The sequence below is a fragment of the Leuresthes tenuis genome, unplaced genomic scaffold (genome assembly GCF_036924035.1).
Source record: "Leuresthes tenuis unplaced genomic scaffold, fLeuTen1.0.hap1 SCAF_9, whole genome shotgun sequence".
Classification (NCBI taxonomy): domain Eukaryota; kingdom Metazoa; phylum Chordata; class Actinopteri; order Atheriniformes; family Atherinopsidae; genus Leuresthes; species Leuresthes tenuis.
This window is the reverse complement of record NW_027325363.1, coordinates 18,377,841-18,393,912: the sequence shown is the minus strand read 5'-3', so window position 1 is coordinate 18,393,912 and position 16,072 is coordinate 18,377,841. Positions and strand designations below refer to the sequence as shown.

Below are 16,072 nucleotides of genomic sequence, written 5' to 3'. Positions count from 1 at the left end.
AATGGGCTTCAAACTTTGACATGTTGGTGGCGCTAGAGAGTTTTGAATTTGGGCACGAGATTTGTTGAATTTGCTAATGGGACTGTCCTAATTAGATGTGCCAAATTTCACAACTTTTTACCATTGCGTTAATGGGGCTGCCATAGACTTCAATTGCAGCGGAAAGTAGAAGAATAATAAATATAGCTGCAAGCAGTGATGGCGGGGTCTAGCAGAATAGCAGGTAAGCCTGCGGCTGCTCAGGAAGGCATCATGAGTCCATAGACCAAGTTTGGTGTTTGAAATGAACTCGTCTTCATCCAGGGATTCCAACGGTACCTCATTTGTCCAATTTGAACAGACGGCTCCAAAGCTATGAGCAAAATGCAGTTTGTCTACTTATAGCGCCTCCACTGGGTGGAAGTGCAACAGACTTCTTGGGCCTCTTAAAGACTTGGTCATGAGTCTGTGTTAGAAGTTTGATGTCAAAAGATCAAATGGTTGCTGAGATATGGCCTCACGTCCTGTTTGGCGCGTCATTGCTGAGTTTGATTAGCTGCTACGGGCAAACGGAAGTGAATATAAAAATTTCACATGATAGCTCTTGTGGGGCATGGTCTGAAGATTCTATATGTCAAGTCCCGTGGAAATCAGACAATCTGGGTGACCTGTAATGCGTTTTGAAGGTTTTTGACATAATTCAAAATGGCGGACAATCCAAGATGGCGCGAATGACGTCATAGGATTCGTTGACCTCGGCTATATCCACGGATTACAACGGTATGTCATTTGTGAAATTTGGACAAACGGGTCCAAAGATATGAGCAAAAATGCATTTTTTCTAAATATAGCGCCACCTATAGGTCAAAGATCACTTAAATTCTTGGGCCTCTTCAAAATCGAGTTATGAATATGTGTTATGAGTTTGATGTCAAAAGATTAAACTGTTGCTGAGATATGGCCTCACGTCCTTTTTGGCGTAGTCGCCATCAACTTTGATTGGATATACTGGTTGAACAAAGTCAAATTTGAAGTAAAAAACGAGCAACTTTTGTGCGGATTGGTCTAAAGATACTCTGTGCCAATTTTCATGAGAATTGGTCAAAATTTGTGACCTGTGAAAATTTTTTAAGGTTTTCAACAAAATCCAAGATGGCGGAAAATCTAGTCAGACGGAAAATGACGTCATAGGGTGCGTTGGAATCGTCATGATCCAAGGATTCCAACGATGCCTTGTTTTTTAAATTTGGATCAACGAGTCAAAAGTTATTTAGCTGAATGGGCTTCAAACTTTGACCCGTTGGTGGCGCTAGAGAGTTTTGAATTTGGGCACGAAATTTGTTGAATTTGCTAATGGGAATGTGCTAAATAGATATGCCAAATTTCACAACTTTTTACCATTGCGTTAATGGGGCTGCCATAGACTTCAATTGCAGCGGAAAGTAGATCAATAATAATAATAGGAAAAACTACTAAAACAATAGGGTTCTGCAGCTTCGCTGCTAGACCCCTAATAATAGGAAAAACTACTAAAACAATAGGGTTCTGCAGCTTCGCTGCTAGACCCCTAATAATAATAAGAAAAGCTACTAAAACAATAGGGTTCTGCAGCTTCGCTGCTAGACCCCTAATAATAATAGGAAAAGCTAGTAAAACAATAGGGTTCTGCAGCTTCGCTGCTAGACCCCTAAAAAACTACTAAAACAATAGGGTTCTGCAGCTTCGCTGCTAGACCCCTAATAAGAAAAACTACTAAAACAATAGGGTTCTGCAGCTTCGCTGCTAGACCCCTAATAATAATAATAGGAAAAACTACTAAAACAATAGGGTTCTGCAGCTTCGCTGCTAGACCCCTAAATAGCTGCAAGCAGCGATTGCGGGGTCTAGCAGAACAGCAGGTAAGCCTGCGGCTGCTCAGGAAGGCGTCATGAGTCCATAGACCAAGTTTGGTGTTTGAAATGAACTCGTCTTCATCCAGGGATTCCAACGGTACCTCATTTGTCCAATTTGAACAGACGGCTCCAAAGCTATGAGCAAAATGCAGTTTTTCTACTTATAGCGCCCCCACTGGGTGGACGTTCACCAGACTTCTTGGGCCTCTTAAAGACTTGGTCATGAGTCTGTGTTAGAAGTTTGATGTCAAAAGATCAAATGGTTGCTGAGATATGGCCTCACGTCCTGTTTGGTGCGTCAGCGCTGAGTTTGATTGGCTGCTACGGGCAAAGGGAAACGAAATAAAAAATTCCAGGTAATAGCTCTTGTGAGGCTCGGTCTGAAGATTCTATGTGTCAAGTCCCGTGGAAATCAGACAATCTGGGTGACCTGTAATGCGTTTTGAAGGATTTTGATGGAATTCAAAATGGCGGACAATCCAAGATGGCGCGCATTACGTCATGAGATTGATTGACCTCGGCTATATCCAGGGACTCCAACGGTACCTCATTTGTGAAATTTGGACTTAGGGCTCGAAAGTTATGAGCAAAACTGCATTTTTGCTAAATATAGCGCCACCTATAGGTCAACGTTCTCCAAAATTCTTGAGCCTCTTCAAGATCGAGTTATGAATATGTGTTATGAGTTTGATGTCAAAAGATTAACCGGTTGCTGAGATATGGTCTCACGTGCTTTTTGGCGTAGTCGCCGTCAAATTTGATTGGATGTACTGGGTGAACAAAGTCGAAATTGAAGTAAAAAACGAGCAACTTTTGTGCGGATTGGTCCAAAGATAATCTGTGCCAATTTTCATGAGAATTGGTCTAAATTTGTGACCTGTGAAAATTTTTTAAGGTTTTCAACAAAATCCAAGATGGCGGAAAATCTAGTTAGACGGAAAATGACGTCATAGGGTGCGTTGGAATCGTCATGATCCAAGGATTCCAACGATACCTTGTTTTTGAAATTTGGATCAACGAGTCAAAAGTTATTTAGCTGAATGGGCTTCGAACTTTGACATGTTGGTGGCGCTAGAGAGTTTTGAATTTGGGCACGAAATTTGTTGAATTTGCTAATGGGACTGTCCTAATTAGATGTGCCAAATTTCACAACTTTTTACCATTGCGTTAATGGGGCTGCCATAGACTTCAATTGCAGCGGAAAGTAGATCAATAATAAATATAGCTGCAAGCAGCGATACGGGGTCTAGCAGAACAGCAGGCAAGCCTGCGGCTGCTCAGGAGGGCATCATGAGTCCACAGACCAAGTTTGGTATTTCAGATGAACTCGTCTTCATCCAGGGATTCCAACGGTACCTCATTTGTCCAATTTGAACCAACGGCTCCAAAGCTATGAGCAAAATGCAGTTTTTGTACTTACAGCGCCCCCACTGGGTGGAAGTGCACCTGACTTCTTGGGCTTCATACAGACTTGGTCATGAGTCTGTATTAGAAGTTTGATGTCAAAAGATTAAATGGTTGCTGAGATATGGCCTCACGTCGTGTTTGGCGCGTTATCGCTGAGTTTGATTGGCTGCTACGGGCAAACGGAAGTGAATATAAAAATTTCACATGATAGCTCTTGTGGGGCATGGTCTGAAGATTCTATATGTCAAGTCCCGTGGAGATCAGACAATCTGGGTGACCTGTAATGCGTTTTGAAGGTTTTTGACATAATTCAAAATGGCGGACAATCCAAGATGGCGCGAATGACGTCATAGGATTCGTTGACCTCGGCTATATCCACGGATTACAACGGTACCTCATTTGTGAAATTTGGACAAACGGGTCCAAAGATATGAGCAAAAATGCATTTTTTCTAAATATAGCGCCACCTATAGGTCAAAGGTCTCCAAAATTCTTGGGCCTCTTCGAGATCGAGTTATGAATATGTGTTATGAGTTTGATGTCAAAAGATGAAACTGTTGCTGAGATATGTCCTCACGTCCTTTTTGGCGTAGTCGCCATCAACTTTGATTGGATGTACTGGTTGAACAAAGTCAAATTTGAAGTAAAAAACGAGCAACTTTTGTGCGGATTGGTCTAAAGATACTCTGTGCCAATTTTCATGAGAATTGGTCAAAATTTGTGACCTGTGAAAATTTTTTAAGGTTTTCAACAAAATCCAAGATGGCGGAAAATCTAGTTAGACGGAAAATGACGTCATAGGGTGCGTTGGACTCGTCATGATCCAAGGATTCCAACGATGCCTTGTTTTTTAAATTTGGATCAACGAGTCAAAAGTTATTTAGCTGAATGGGCTTCAAACTTTGACCCGTTGGTGGCGCTAGAGAGTTTTGAATTTGGGCACGAAATTTGTTGAATTTGCTAATGGGAATGTGCTAAATAGATGTGCCAAATTTCACAACTTTTTACCATTGCGTTAATGGGGCTGCCATAGACTTCAATTGCAGCGGAAAGTAGAAGAATAATAATAATAATAAGAAAAGCTAGTAAAACAATAGGGTTCTGCAGCTTCGCTGCTAGACCCCTAATAATAATAGGAAAAGCTACTAAAACAATAGGGTTCTGCAGCTTCGCTGCTAGACCCCTAATAAATATAGCTGCAAGCAGCGATGGCGGGGTCTAGCAGAACAGCAGGTAATTCTGCGGCTGCTCAGGAGGGCATCATGAGTCCACAGACCAAGTTTGGTATTTCAGATGAACTCGTCTTCATCCAGGGATTCCAACGGTACCTCATTTGTCCAATTTGAACCAACGGCTCCAAAGCTATGAGCAAAATGCAGTTTTTGTACTTACAGCGCCCCCACTGGGTGGAAGTGCACCTGACTTCTTGGGCTTCATACAGACTTGGTCATGAGTCTGTATTAGAAGTTTGATGTCAAAAGATTAAATGGTTGCTGAGATATGGCCTCACGTCGTGTTTGGCGCGTCATCGCTGAGTTTGATTGGCTGCTACGGGCAAAGGGAAATGAAATAAAAAAATTCCACATGATAGCTCTTGTGAGGCTTGGTCTGACCATTCTATGTGTCAAGTCCCGTGGAGATCAGACAATCTGGGTGACCTGTAATGCGTTTTGAAGGTTTTTGACATAATTCAAAATGGCGGACAATCCAAAATGGCGCGAATGACGTCATAGGATTGGTTGACCTCGGCTATATCCACGGATTACAACGGTACCTCATTTGTGAAATTTGGACAAACGGGTCTAAAGATATGAGCAAAAATGCATTTTTTCTAAATATAGCGCCACCTATGGGTCAAAGGTCTCCAAAATTCTTGGGCCTCTTCAAAATCGAGTTATGATTATGTGTTATGAGTTTGATGTCAAAAGATTAAACTGTTGCTGAGATATGGCCTCACGTGCTTTTTGGCGTAGTCGCCATCAACTTTGATTGGATATACTGGTTGAACAAAGTCGAATTTGAAGTAAAAAACGAGCAACTTTTGTGCGGATTGGTCTAAAGATACTCTGTGCCAATTTTCATGAGAATTGGTCAAAATTTGTGACCTGTGTAACTTTTTGAAGGTTTTCAACAAAATCCAAGATGGCGGAAAATCTAGTCAGACGGAAAATGACGTCATAGGGTGCGTTGGAATCGTCATGATCCAAGGATTCCAACGATGCCTTGTTTTTGAAATTTGGATCAACGAGTCAAAAGTTATTTAGCTGAATGGGCTTCAAACTTTGACCCGTTGGTGGCGCTAGAGAGTTTTGAATTTGGGCACGAAATTTGTGGAATTTGCTAATGGGAATGTGCTAAATAGATGTGCCAAATTTCACAACTTTTTACCATTGCGTTAATGGGGCTGCCATAGACTTCAATTGCAGCGGAAAGTAGATCAATAATAATAATAGGAAAAACTACTAAAACAATAGGGTTCTGCAGCTTCGCTGCTAGACCCCTAAATATAGCTGCAAGCAGCGATACGGGGTCTAGCAGAATAGCAGGTAAGCCTGCGGCTGCTCAGAAAGGCATCGTGAGTCCATAGACCAAGTTTGGTGTTTGAAATGAAGTCGTCTTCATCCAGGGATTCCAACGGTACCTCATTTGTCCAATTTGAACCAACGGCTCCAAAGCTATGAGCAAAATGCAGTTTTTCTACTTATTGCGCCCCCTCTGGGTGGACGTTCACCAGACTTCTTGGGCCTCTTAAAGACTTGTTCATGAGTCTGTGTTAGAAGTTTGATGTCAAAAGAGCAAATGGTTGCTGAGATATGGCCTCACGTCCTGTTTGGCGCGTCATCGCTGAGTTTGATTGGCTGCTACGGGCAAAGGGAAACTAAATAAAAGATTCCACATGATAGCTCTTGTGAGGCTTGGTCTGAACATTCTATGTGTCAAGTCCCGTGGAAATCAGACAATCTGGGTGACCTGTAATGCATTTTGAAGGTTTTTGACATAATTCAAAATGGCGGACAATCAAAAATGGCGTGAATGACGTCATAGGATTGGTTGACCTCGGCTATATCCAGGGACTCCAACGGTACCTGATTTGTGATATTTGGACAAACAGGTGTAAAGTTATGAGCAAAAATGCATTTTTGCTAAATATAGCGCCACCTATAGGTCAAAGATCACTAAAACTCTTAGGCCTGTTAAGGATCGAGTTATGAGTCAGTGTCATAAGTTTGATGTCAAAAGACCAACCGGTTGCTGAGATATGGCCTCACGCCTTTTTGTGTTGTCGCCGTTAACTTTGATTGGTTGTAATGGGTGAACAAAGTCGAAATTGAAAAATCCGCTTCGTATCCTTTGTGCGGATTCGTCCAAAGATACTGTGTGCCAATTTTCATGAGAATTGGTCAAAATCTGTGACCTGTGAAACTTTTTGAAGGTTTTCAACAAAATCCAAGATGGCGGAAATTCTAGTTAGACGGAAAATGACGTCATAGGGTGCGTTGGACTCGTCATGATCCAATGATTCCAACGATACCTTGTTTTTGAAATTTGGATCAACGAGTCAAAAGTTATTTAGCTGAATGGGCTTCAAACTTTGACATGTTGGTGGCGCTAGAGAGTTTAGAATTTGGGCACGAAATTTGTTGAATTTGCTAATGGGAATGTGCTAAATAGATGTGCCAAATTTCACAACTTTTTACCATTGCGTTAATGGGGCTGCCATAGACTTCAATTGCAGCGGAAAGTAGAAGAATAATAATAAATATAGCTGCAAGCAGCGATGGCGGGGTCTAGCAGAACAGCAGGCAAGCCTGCGGCTGCTCAGGAGGGCTTCACGAGTCCACAGACCAAGTTTGGTGTTTGAGATGAACTCGTCTTCATCCAGGGATTCCAACGGTACCTCATTTGTCCAATTTGAACCAACGGCTCCAAAGCTATGAGCAAAATGCAGTTTTTCTACTTATAGCGCCCCCTCTGGGTGGAAGTGCACCAGACTTCTTGGGCCTCTTACAGACTTGGTCATGACTCTGTGTTAGAAGTTTGATGTCAAAAGATTAAATGGTTGCTAAGATATGGCCTCACGTCCGGTTTGGCGCGTCATCGCTGAGTTTGATTGGCTGCTATGGGCAAACGGAAGCGAAATTAAACATTTCACATAATAGCTCTTGTGAGGCTTCGTCTGAAGATTCTATGTGTCAAGTCCCGTGGAAATCAGACAATCTGGGTGACCTGTAATGCGTTTTGAAGGTTTTTGACATAATTCAAAATGGCGGACAATCCAAGATGGCGCAAATGACTTCATAGGATTCGTTGACCTCGGCTATATCCACGGATTACAACGGTACCTCATTTGTGAAATTTGGACAAACGGGTCCAAAGATATGAGCAAAAATGCATTTTTGCTAAATATAGCGCCACCTATAGGTCAAAGTTCTCCAAAATTCTTGGGCCTCTTTAAGATCGAGTTATGAATATGTGTTATGAGTTTGATGTCAAAAGATTAAATTGTTGCTGAGATATGGCCTCACGTCCTTTTTGGCGTAGTCGCCGTCAACTTTGATTGGATGTACTGGTTGAACAAAGTCGAATTTGAAGTAAAAAACGAGCAACTTTTGTGCGGATTGGTCCAAAGATACTCTGTGCCAATTTTCATGAGAATTGGTCAAAATTTGTGACCTGTGAAAATTTTTGAAGGTTTTCAACAAAATCCAAGATGGCGGAAAATCTAGTTAGACGGAAAATGACGTCATAGGGTGCGTTGGACTCGTCATCATCCAAGGATTCCAACAATGCCTTGTTTTTTAAATTTGGATCAACGAGTCAAAAGTTATTTAGCTGAATGGGCTTCAAACTTTGACATGTTGGTGGCGCTAGAGAGTTTAGAATTTGGGCACGAAATTTGTTGAATTTGCTAATGGGAATGTGCTAAATAGATGTGCCAAATTTCACAACTTTTTACCATTGCGTTAATGGGGCTGCCATAGACTTCAATTGCAGCGGAAAGTAGAAGAATAATAATAATAAGAAAAACTACTAAAACAATAGGGTTCTGCAGCTTCGCTGCTAGACCCCTAATAATAATAATAAGAAAAACTACTAAAACAATAGGGTTCTGCAGCTTCGCTGCTAGACCCCTAAATATAGCTGCAAGCAGCGATGGCGGGGTCTAGCAGAACAGCAAGTAAGCCTGCGGCTGCTTAGGAGGGGCATCATGAGTCCACAGACCAAGTTTAGTATTTCAGATGAACTCGTCTTCATCCAGGGATTGCAACGGTACCTCATTTGTCCAATTTGAACCAACGGCTCCAAAGCTATGAGCAAAATGCAGTTTTGCTACTTATAGCGCCCCCTGTGGGTGGAAGTTCCCCAGACTTCTTGGGCCTCTTACAGACTTGGTCATGAGTCTGGGTTATAAGTTTGATGTCAAAAGATTAAATCGTTGCTGAGATATGGCCTCACGTCCTATTTGGCGTGTCAGCGCTGAGTTTGATTGGCTGCTACGGGCAAACGGAAGTGAATATAAAAGTTTCACATGATAGCTCTTGTGGGGCATGGTCTGAAGATTCTATATGTCAAGTCCCGTGGAGATCAGACAATCTGGGTGACCTGTAATGCGTTTTGGAGGTTTTTGACATAATTCAAAATGGCGGACAATCCAAGATGGCGCGAATGACGTCATAGGATTCGTTGACCTCGGCTATATCCACGGATTACAACGGTACCTCATTTGTGAAATTTGGAGAAACGTGTCCAAAGATATGAGCAAAAATGCATTTTTTCTAAATATAGCGCCACCTATAGGTCAAAGGTCTCCAAAATTATTGGGCCTCTTCAAAATCGAGTTATGAATATGTGTTATGAGTTTGATGTCAAAAGATTAAACTGTTGCTGAGATATGTCCTCACGTCCTTTTTGGCGTAGTCGCCGTCAACTTTGATTGGATGTACTGGTTGAACAAAGTCAAATTTGATGTAAAAAACGAGCAACTTTTGTGCGGATTGGTCTAAAGATACTCTGTGCCAATTTCCATGAGAATTGGTCAAAATTTGTGACCTGTGAAAATTTTTTAAGGTTTTCAACAAAATCCAAGATGGCGGAAAATCTAGTCAGACGGAAAATGACGTCATAGGGTGCGTTGGAATCGTCATGATCCAAGGATTCCAACGATGCCTTGTTTTTGAAATTTGGATCAACGAGTCAAAAGTTATTTAGCTGAATGGGCTTCAAACTTTGACCCGTTGGTGGCGCTAGAGAGTTTTGAATTTGGGCACGAAATTTGTGGAATTTGCTAATGGGAATGTGCTAAATAGATGTGCCAAATTTCACAACTTTTTACCATTGCGTTAATGGGGCTGCCATAGACTTCAATTGCAGCGGAAAGTAGATCAATAATAATAATAGGAAAAACTACTAAAACAATAGGGTTCTGCAGCTTCGCTGCTAGACCCCTAAATATAGCTGCAAGCAGCGATACGGGGTCTAGCAGAATAGCAGGTAAGCCTGCGGCTGCTCAGAAAGGCATCGTGAGTCCATAGACCAAGTTTGGTGTTTGAAATGAAGTCGTCTTCATCCAGGGATTCCAACGGTACCTCATTTGTCCAATTTGAACCAACGGCTCCAAAGCTATGAGCAAAATGCAGTTTTTCTACTTATTGCGCCCCCTCTGGGTGGACGTTCACCAGACTTCTTGGGCCTCTTAAAGACTTGTTCATGAGTCTGTGTTAGAAGTTTGATGTCAAAAGAGCAAATGGTTGCTGAGATATGGCCTCACGTCCTGTTTGGCGCGTCATCGCTGAGTTTGATTGGCTGCTACGGGCAAAGGGAAACTAAATAAAAGATTCCACATGATAGCTCTTGTGAGGCTTGGTCTGAACATTCTATGTGTCAAGTCCCGTGGAAATCAGACAATCTGGGTGACCTGTAATGCATTTTGAAGGTTTTTGACATAATTCAAAATGGCGGACAATCAAAAATGGCGTGAATGACGTCATAGGATTGGTTGACCTCGGCTATATCCAGGGACTCCAACGGTACCTGATTTGTGATATTTGGACAAACAGGTGTAAAGTTATGAGCAAAAATGCATTTTTGCTAAATATAGCGCCACCTATAGGTCAAAGATCACTAAAACTCTTAGGCCTGTTAAGGATCGAGTTATGAGTCAGTGTCATAAGTTTGATGTCAAAAGACCAACCGGTTGCTGAGATATGGCCTCACGCCTTTTTGTGTTGTCGCCGTTAACTTTGATTGGTTGTAATGGGTGAACAAAGTCGAAATTGAAAAATCCGCTTCGTATCCTTTGTGCGGATTCGTCCAAAGATACTGTGTGCCAATTTTCATGAGAATTGGTCAAAATCTGTGACCTGTGAAACTTTTTGAAGGTTTTCAACAAAATCCAAGATGGCGGAAATTCTAGTTAGACGGAAAATGACGTCATAGGGTGCGTTGGACTCGTCATGATCCAATGATTCCAACGATACCTTGTTTTTGAAATTTGGATCAACGAGTCAAAAGTTATTTAGCTGAATGGGCTTCAAACTTTGACATGTTGGTGGCGCTAGAGAGTTTAGAATTTGGGCACGAAATTTGTTGAATTTGCTAATGGGAATGTGCTAAATAGATGTGCCAAATTTCACAACTTTTTACCATTGCGTTAATGGGGCTGCCATAGACTTCAATTGCAGCGGAAAGTAGAAGAATAATAATAAATATAGCTGCAAGCAGCGATGGCGGGGTCTAGCAGAACAGCAGGCAAGCCTGCGGCTGCTCAGGAGGGCTTCACGAGTCCACAGACCAAGTTTGGTGTTTGAGATGAACTCGTCTTCATCCAGGGATTCCAACGGTACCTCATTTGTCCAATTTGAACCAACGGCTCCAAAGCTATGAGCAAAATGCAGTTTTTCTACTTATAGCGCCCCCTCTGGGTGGAAGTGCACCAGACTTCTTGGGCCTCTTACAGACTTGGTCATGACTCTGTGTTAGAAGTTTGATGTCAAAAGATTAAATGGTTGCTAAGATATGGCCTCACGTCCGGTTTGGCGCGTCATCGCTGAGTTTGATTGGCTGCTATGGGCAAACGGAAGCGAAATTAAACATTTCACATAATAGCTCTTGTGAGGCTTCGTCTGAAGATTCTATGTGTCAAGTCCCGTGGAAATCAGACAATCTGGGTGACCTGTAATGCGTTTTGAAGGTTTTTGACATAATTCAAAATGGCGGACAATCCAAGATGGCGCAAATGACTTCATAGGATTCGTTGACCTCGGCTATATCCACGGATTACAACGGTACCTCATTTGTGAAATTTGGACAAACGGGTCCAAAGATATGAGCAAAAATGCATTTTTGCTAAATATAGCGCCACCTATAGGTCAAAGTTCTCCAAAATTCTTGGGCCTCTTTAAGATCGAGTTATGAATATGTGTTATGAGTTTGATGTCAAAAGATTAAATTGTTGCTGAGATATGGCCTCACGTCCTTTTTGGCGTAGTCGCCGTCAACTTTGATTGGATGTACTGGTTGAACAAAGTCGAATTTGAAGTAAAAAACGAGCAACTTTTGTGCGGATTGGTCCAAAGATACTCTGTGCCAATTTTCATGAGAATTGGTCAAAATTTGTGACCTGTGAAAATTTTTGAAGGTTTTCAACAAAATCCAAGATGGCGGAAAATCTAGTTAGACGGAAAATGACGTCATAGGGTGCGTTGGACTCGTCATCATCCAAGGATTCCAACAATGCCTTGTTTTTTAAATTTGGATCAACGAGTCAAAAGTTATTTAGCTGAATGGGCTTCAAACTTTGACATGTTGGTGGCGCTAGAGAGTTTAGAATTTGGGCACGAAATTTGTTGAATTTGCTAATGGGAATGTGCTAAATAGATGTGCCAAATTTCACAACTTTTTACCATTGCGTTAATGGGGCTGCCATAGACTTCAATTGCAGCGGAAAGTAGAAGAATAATAATAATAAGAAAAACTACTAAAACAATAGGGTTCTGCAGCTTCGCTGCTAGACCCCTAATAATAATAATAAGAAAAACTACTAAAACAATAGGGTTCTGCAGCTTCGCTGCTAGACCCCTAAATATAGCTGCAAGCAGCGATGGCGGGGTCTAGCAGAACAGCAAGTAAGCCTGCGGCTGCTTAGGAGGGGCATCATGAGTCCACAGACCAAGTTTAGTATTTCAGATGAACTCGTCTTCATCCAGGGATTGCAACGGTACCTCATTTGTCCAATTTGAACCAACGGCTCCAAAGCTATGAGCAAAATGCAGTTTTGCTACTTATAGCGCCCCCTGTGGGTGGAAGTTCCCCAGACTTCTTGGGCCTCTTACAGACTTGGTCATGAGTCTGGGTTATAAGTTTGATGTCAAAAGATTAAATCGTTGCTGAGATATGGCCTCACGTCCTATTTGGCGTGTCAGCGCTGAGTTTGATTGGCTGCTACGGGCAAACGGAAGTGAATATAAAAGTTTCACATGATAGCTCTTGTGGGGCATGGTCTGAAGATTCTATATGTCAAGTCCCGTGGAGATCAGACAATCTGGGTGACCTGTAATGCGTTTTGGAGGTTTTTGACATAATTCAAAATGGCGGACAATCCAAGATGGCGCGAATGACGTCATAGGATTCGTTGACCTCGGCTATATCCACGGATTACAACGGTACCTCATTTGTGAAATTTGGAGAAACGTGTCCAAAGATATGAGCAAAAATGCATTTTTTCTAAATATAGCGCCACCTATAGGTCAAAGGTCTCCAAAATTATTGGGCCTCTTCAAAATCGAGTTATGAATATGTGTTATGAGTTTGATGTCAAAAGATTAAACTGTTGCTGAGATATGTCCTCACGTCCTTTTTGGCGTAGTCGCCGTCAACTTTGATTGGATGTACTGGTTGAACAAAGTCAAATTTGATGTAAAAAACGAGCAACTTTTGTGCGGATTGGTCTAAAGATACTCTGTGCCAATTTCCATGAGAATTGGTCAAAATTTGTGACCTGTGAAAATTTTTTAAGGTTTTCAACAAAATCCAAGATGGCGGAAAATCTAGTCAGACGGAAAATGACGTCATAGGGTGCGTTGGAATCGTCATGATCCAAGGATTCCAACAATGCCTTGTTTTTTAAATTTGGATCAACGAGTCAAAAGTTATTTAGCTGAATGGGCTTCAAATTTTGACATGTTGGTGGCGCTAGAGAGTTTTGAATTTGGGCACGAAATTTGTTGAATTTGCTAATGGGACTGTCCTAATTAGATGTGCCAAATTTCACAACTTTTTACCATTGCGTTAATGGGGCTGCCATAGACTTCAATTGCAGCGGAAAGTAGAAGAATAATAATAATAAGAAAAACTACTAAAACAATAGGGTTCTGCAGCTTCGCTGCTAGACCCCTAAATATAGCTGCAAGCAGCGATACGGGGTCTAGCAGAACAGCAGGCAAGCCTGCGGCTGCTCAGGAGGGCATCATGAGTCCACAGACCAAGTTTGGTGTTTGAGATTAACTCGTCTTCATCCAGGGATTCCAACGGTATCTCATTTGTCCAATTTGAACCAACGGCTCCAAAGCTATGAGCAAAATGCAGTTTTTGTACTTATAGCGCCCCCTCTGGGTGGAAGTTCACCAGACTTCTTGGGCCTCTTACAGACTTGATCATGAGTCTGTGTTAGAAGTTTGATGTCAAAAGAGCAAATGGTTGCTGAGATATGGCCTCACGTCCAGTTTGGCGCGTCATCGCTGAGTGTGATTGGCTGCTACGGGCAGAGGGAAACGAAATAAAAAAATCCACATGATAGCTCTTGTGAGGCTTGGTCTGAAGATTCTATATGTCAAGTCCCGTGGAAATCAGACAATCTGGGTGACCTGTAATGCGTTTTGAAGGTTTTTGATATAATTCAAAATGGCGGACAATCCAAGATGGCGCGCATGACGTCATGAGATTGATTGACCTCGGCTATATCCAGGGACTCCAACGGTACCTGATTTGTGATATTTGGACAAACAGGTGTAAAGTTATGAGCAAAAATGCATTTTTTCTAAATATAGCGCCACCTATAGGTCAAAGATCACTAAAATTCTTAGGCCTGTTAAGGATCGAGTTATGAGTCAGTGTCATAAGTTTGATGTCAAAACACCAACCGGTTACTGAGATATGGCCTCACGTCCTTTTTGGCGTTGTCGCCGTTAACTTTGATTGGATGTAATGGGTGAACAAAGTCGAAATTGAAGTAAAAAACGAGCAACTTTTGTGCGGATTGGTCCAAAGATAATCTGTGCCAATTTTCATGAGAATTGGTCAAAATTTGTGACCTGTGAAAATTTTTTAAGGTTTTCAACAAAATCCAAGATGGCGGAAAATCTAGTTAGACGGAAAATGACGTCATAGGGTGCGTTGGAATCGTCATGATCCAAGGATTCCAACGATACCTTGTTTTTGAAATTTGGATCAACGAGTCAAAAGTTATTTAGCTGAATGGGCTTCAAACTTTGACATGTTGGTGGCGCTAGAGAGTTTTGAATTTGGGCACGAAATTTGTTGAATTTGCTAATGGGACTGTCCTAATTAGATGTGCCAAATTTCACAACTTTTTACCATTGCGTTAATGGGGCTGCCATAGACTTCAATTGCAGCGGAAAGTAGAAGAATAATAATAAATATAGCTGCAAGCAGCGATGGCGGGGTCTAGCAGAATAGCAGGTAAGCCTGCGGCTGCTCAGAAAGGCATCATGAGTCCATAGACCAAGTTTGGTGTTTGAAATGAACTCGTCTTCATCCAGGGATTCCAACGGTACCTCATTTGTCCAATTTGAACCAACGGCTCCAAAGCTATGAGCAAAATGCAGTTTTTCTACTTATAGCGCCCCCACTGGGTGGACGTTCACCAGACTTCTTGGGCCTCTTAAAAACTTGGTCATGAGTCTGGGTTATAAGTTTGATGTCAAAAGATTAAATCGTTGCTGAGATATGGCCTCACGTCCTATTTGGCGTGTCAGCGCTGAGTTTGATTGGCTGCTACGGGCAAAGGGAAGCGAATTTAAAAATTCCAGGTGATAGCTGTTGTGAGGCTTGGTCTGAAGATTCTATATGTCAAGTCCCATGGAATTCAGACAATCTGGGTGACCTGTAATGCGTTTTGAAGGTTTTTGATATAATTCAAGATGGCGGACAATCAAAGATGGCGCGAATGACGTCATAGGATGTGTTGCCCTCGGCTATATCCAGGGATTACAACGGTACCTCATTTGTGAAATTTGAACAAACGGGTCAAACGTTATGAGCAAAAATGTATTTTTGTTAAATATAGCGCCACCTATAGGTCAAAGGTCTCCAAAATTCTTGGGCCTCTTTAAGATTGAGTTATGAATATGTGTTATGAGTTTGATGTCAAAAGATTAACCGGTTGCTAAGATATGGTCTCACGTGCTTTTTGGCGTAGTCGCCGTCAACTTTGATTGGATGTACTGGGTGAACAAAGTCGAATTTGAAGTAAAAAACGAGCAACTTTTGTGTGGATTGGCCTAAAGATACTCTGTGCCAATTTTCATGAGAATTGGTCAAAATTTGTGACCTGTGAAAATTTTTTAAGGTTTTCAACAAAATCCAAGATGGCGGAAAATCTAGTTAGACGGAAAATGACGTCATAGGGTGCGTTGGAATCGTCATGATCCAAGGATTCCAACGATGCCTTGTTTTTGAAATTTGGATCAACGAGTCAAAAGTTATTTAGCTGAATGGGCTTCAAACTTTGACATGTTGGTGGCGCTAGAGAGTTTAGAATTTGGGCACGAAATTTG

General features: G+C 41.8%; 1 protein-coding gene across 3 annotated transcripts in view; it reads right to left on the bottom strand.

Moving 5' to 3' along the window:
- Positions 1-16,072, bottom strand: part of dner (delta/notch-like EGF repeat containing) — a 114,646-nt gene that overhangs the window by 76,434 nt on the left and 22,140 nt on the right. The gene's annotated exons all lie outside the window — the stretch shown is intronic.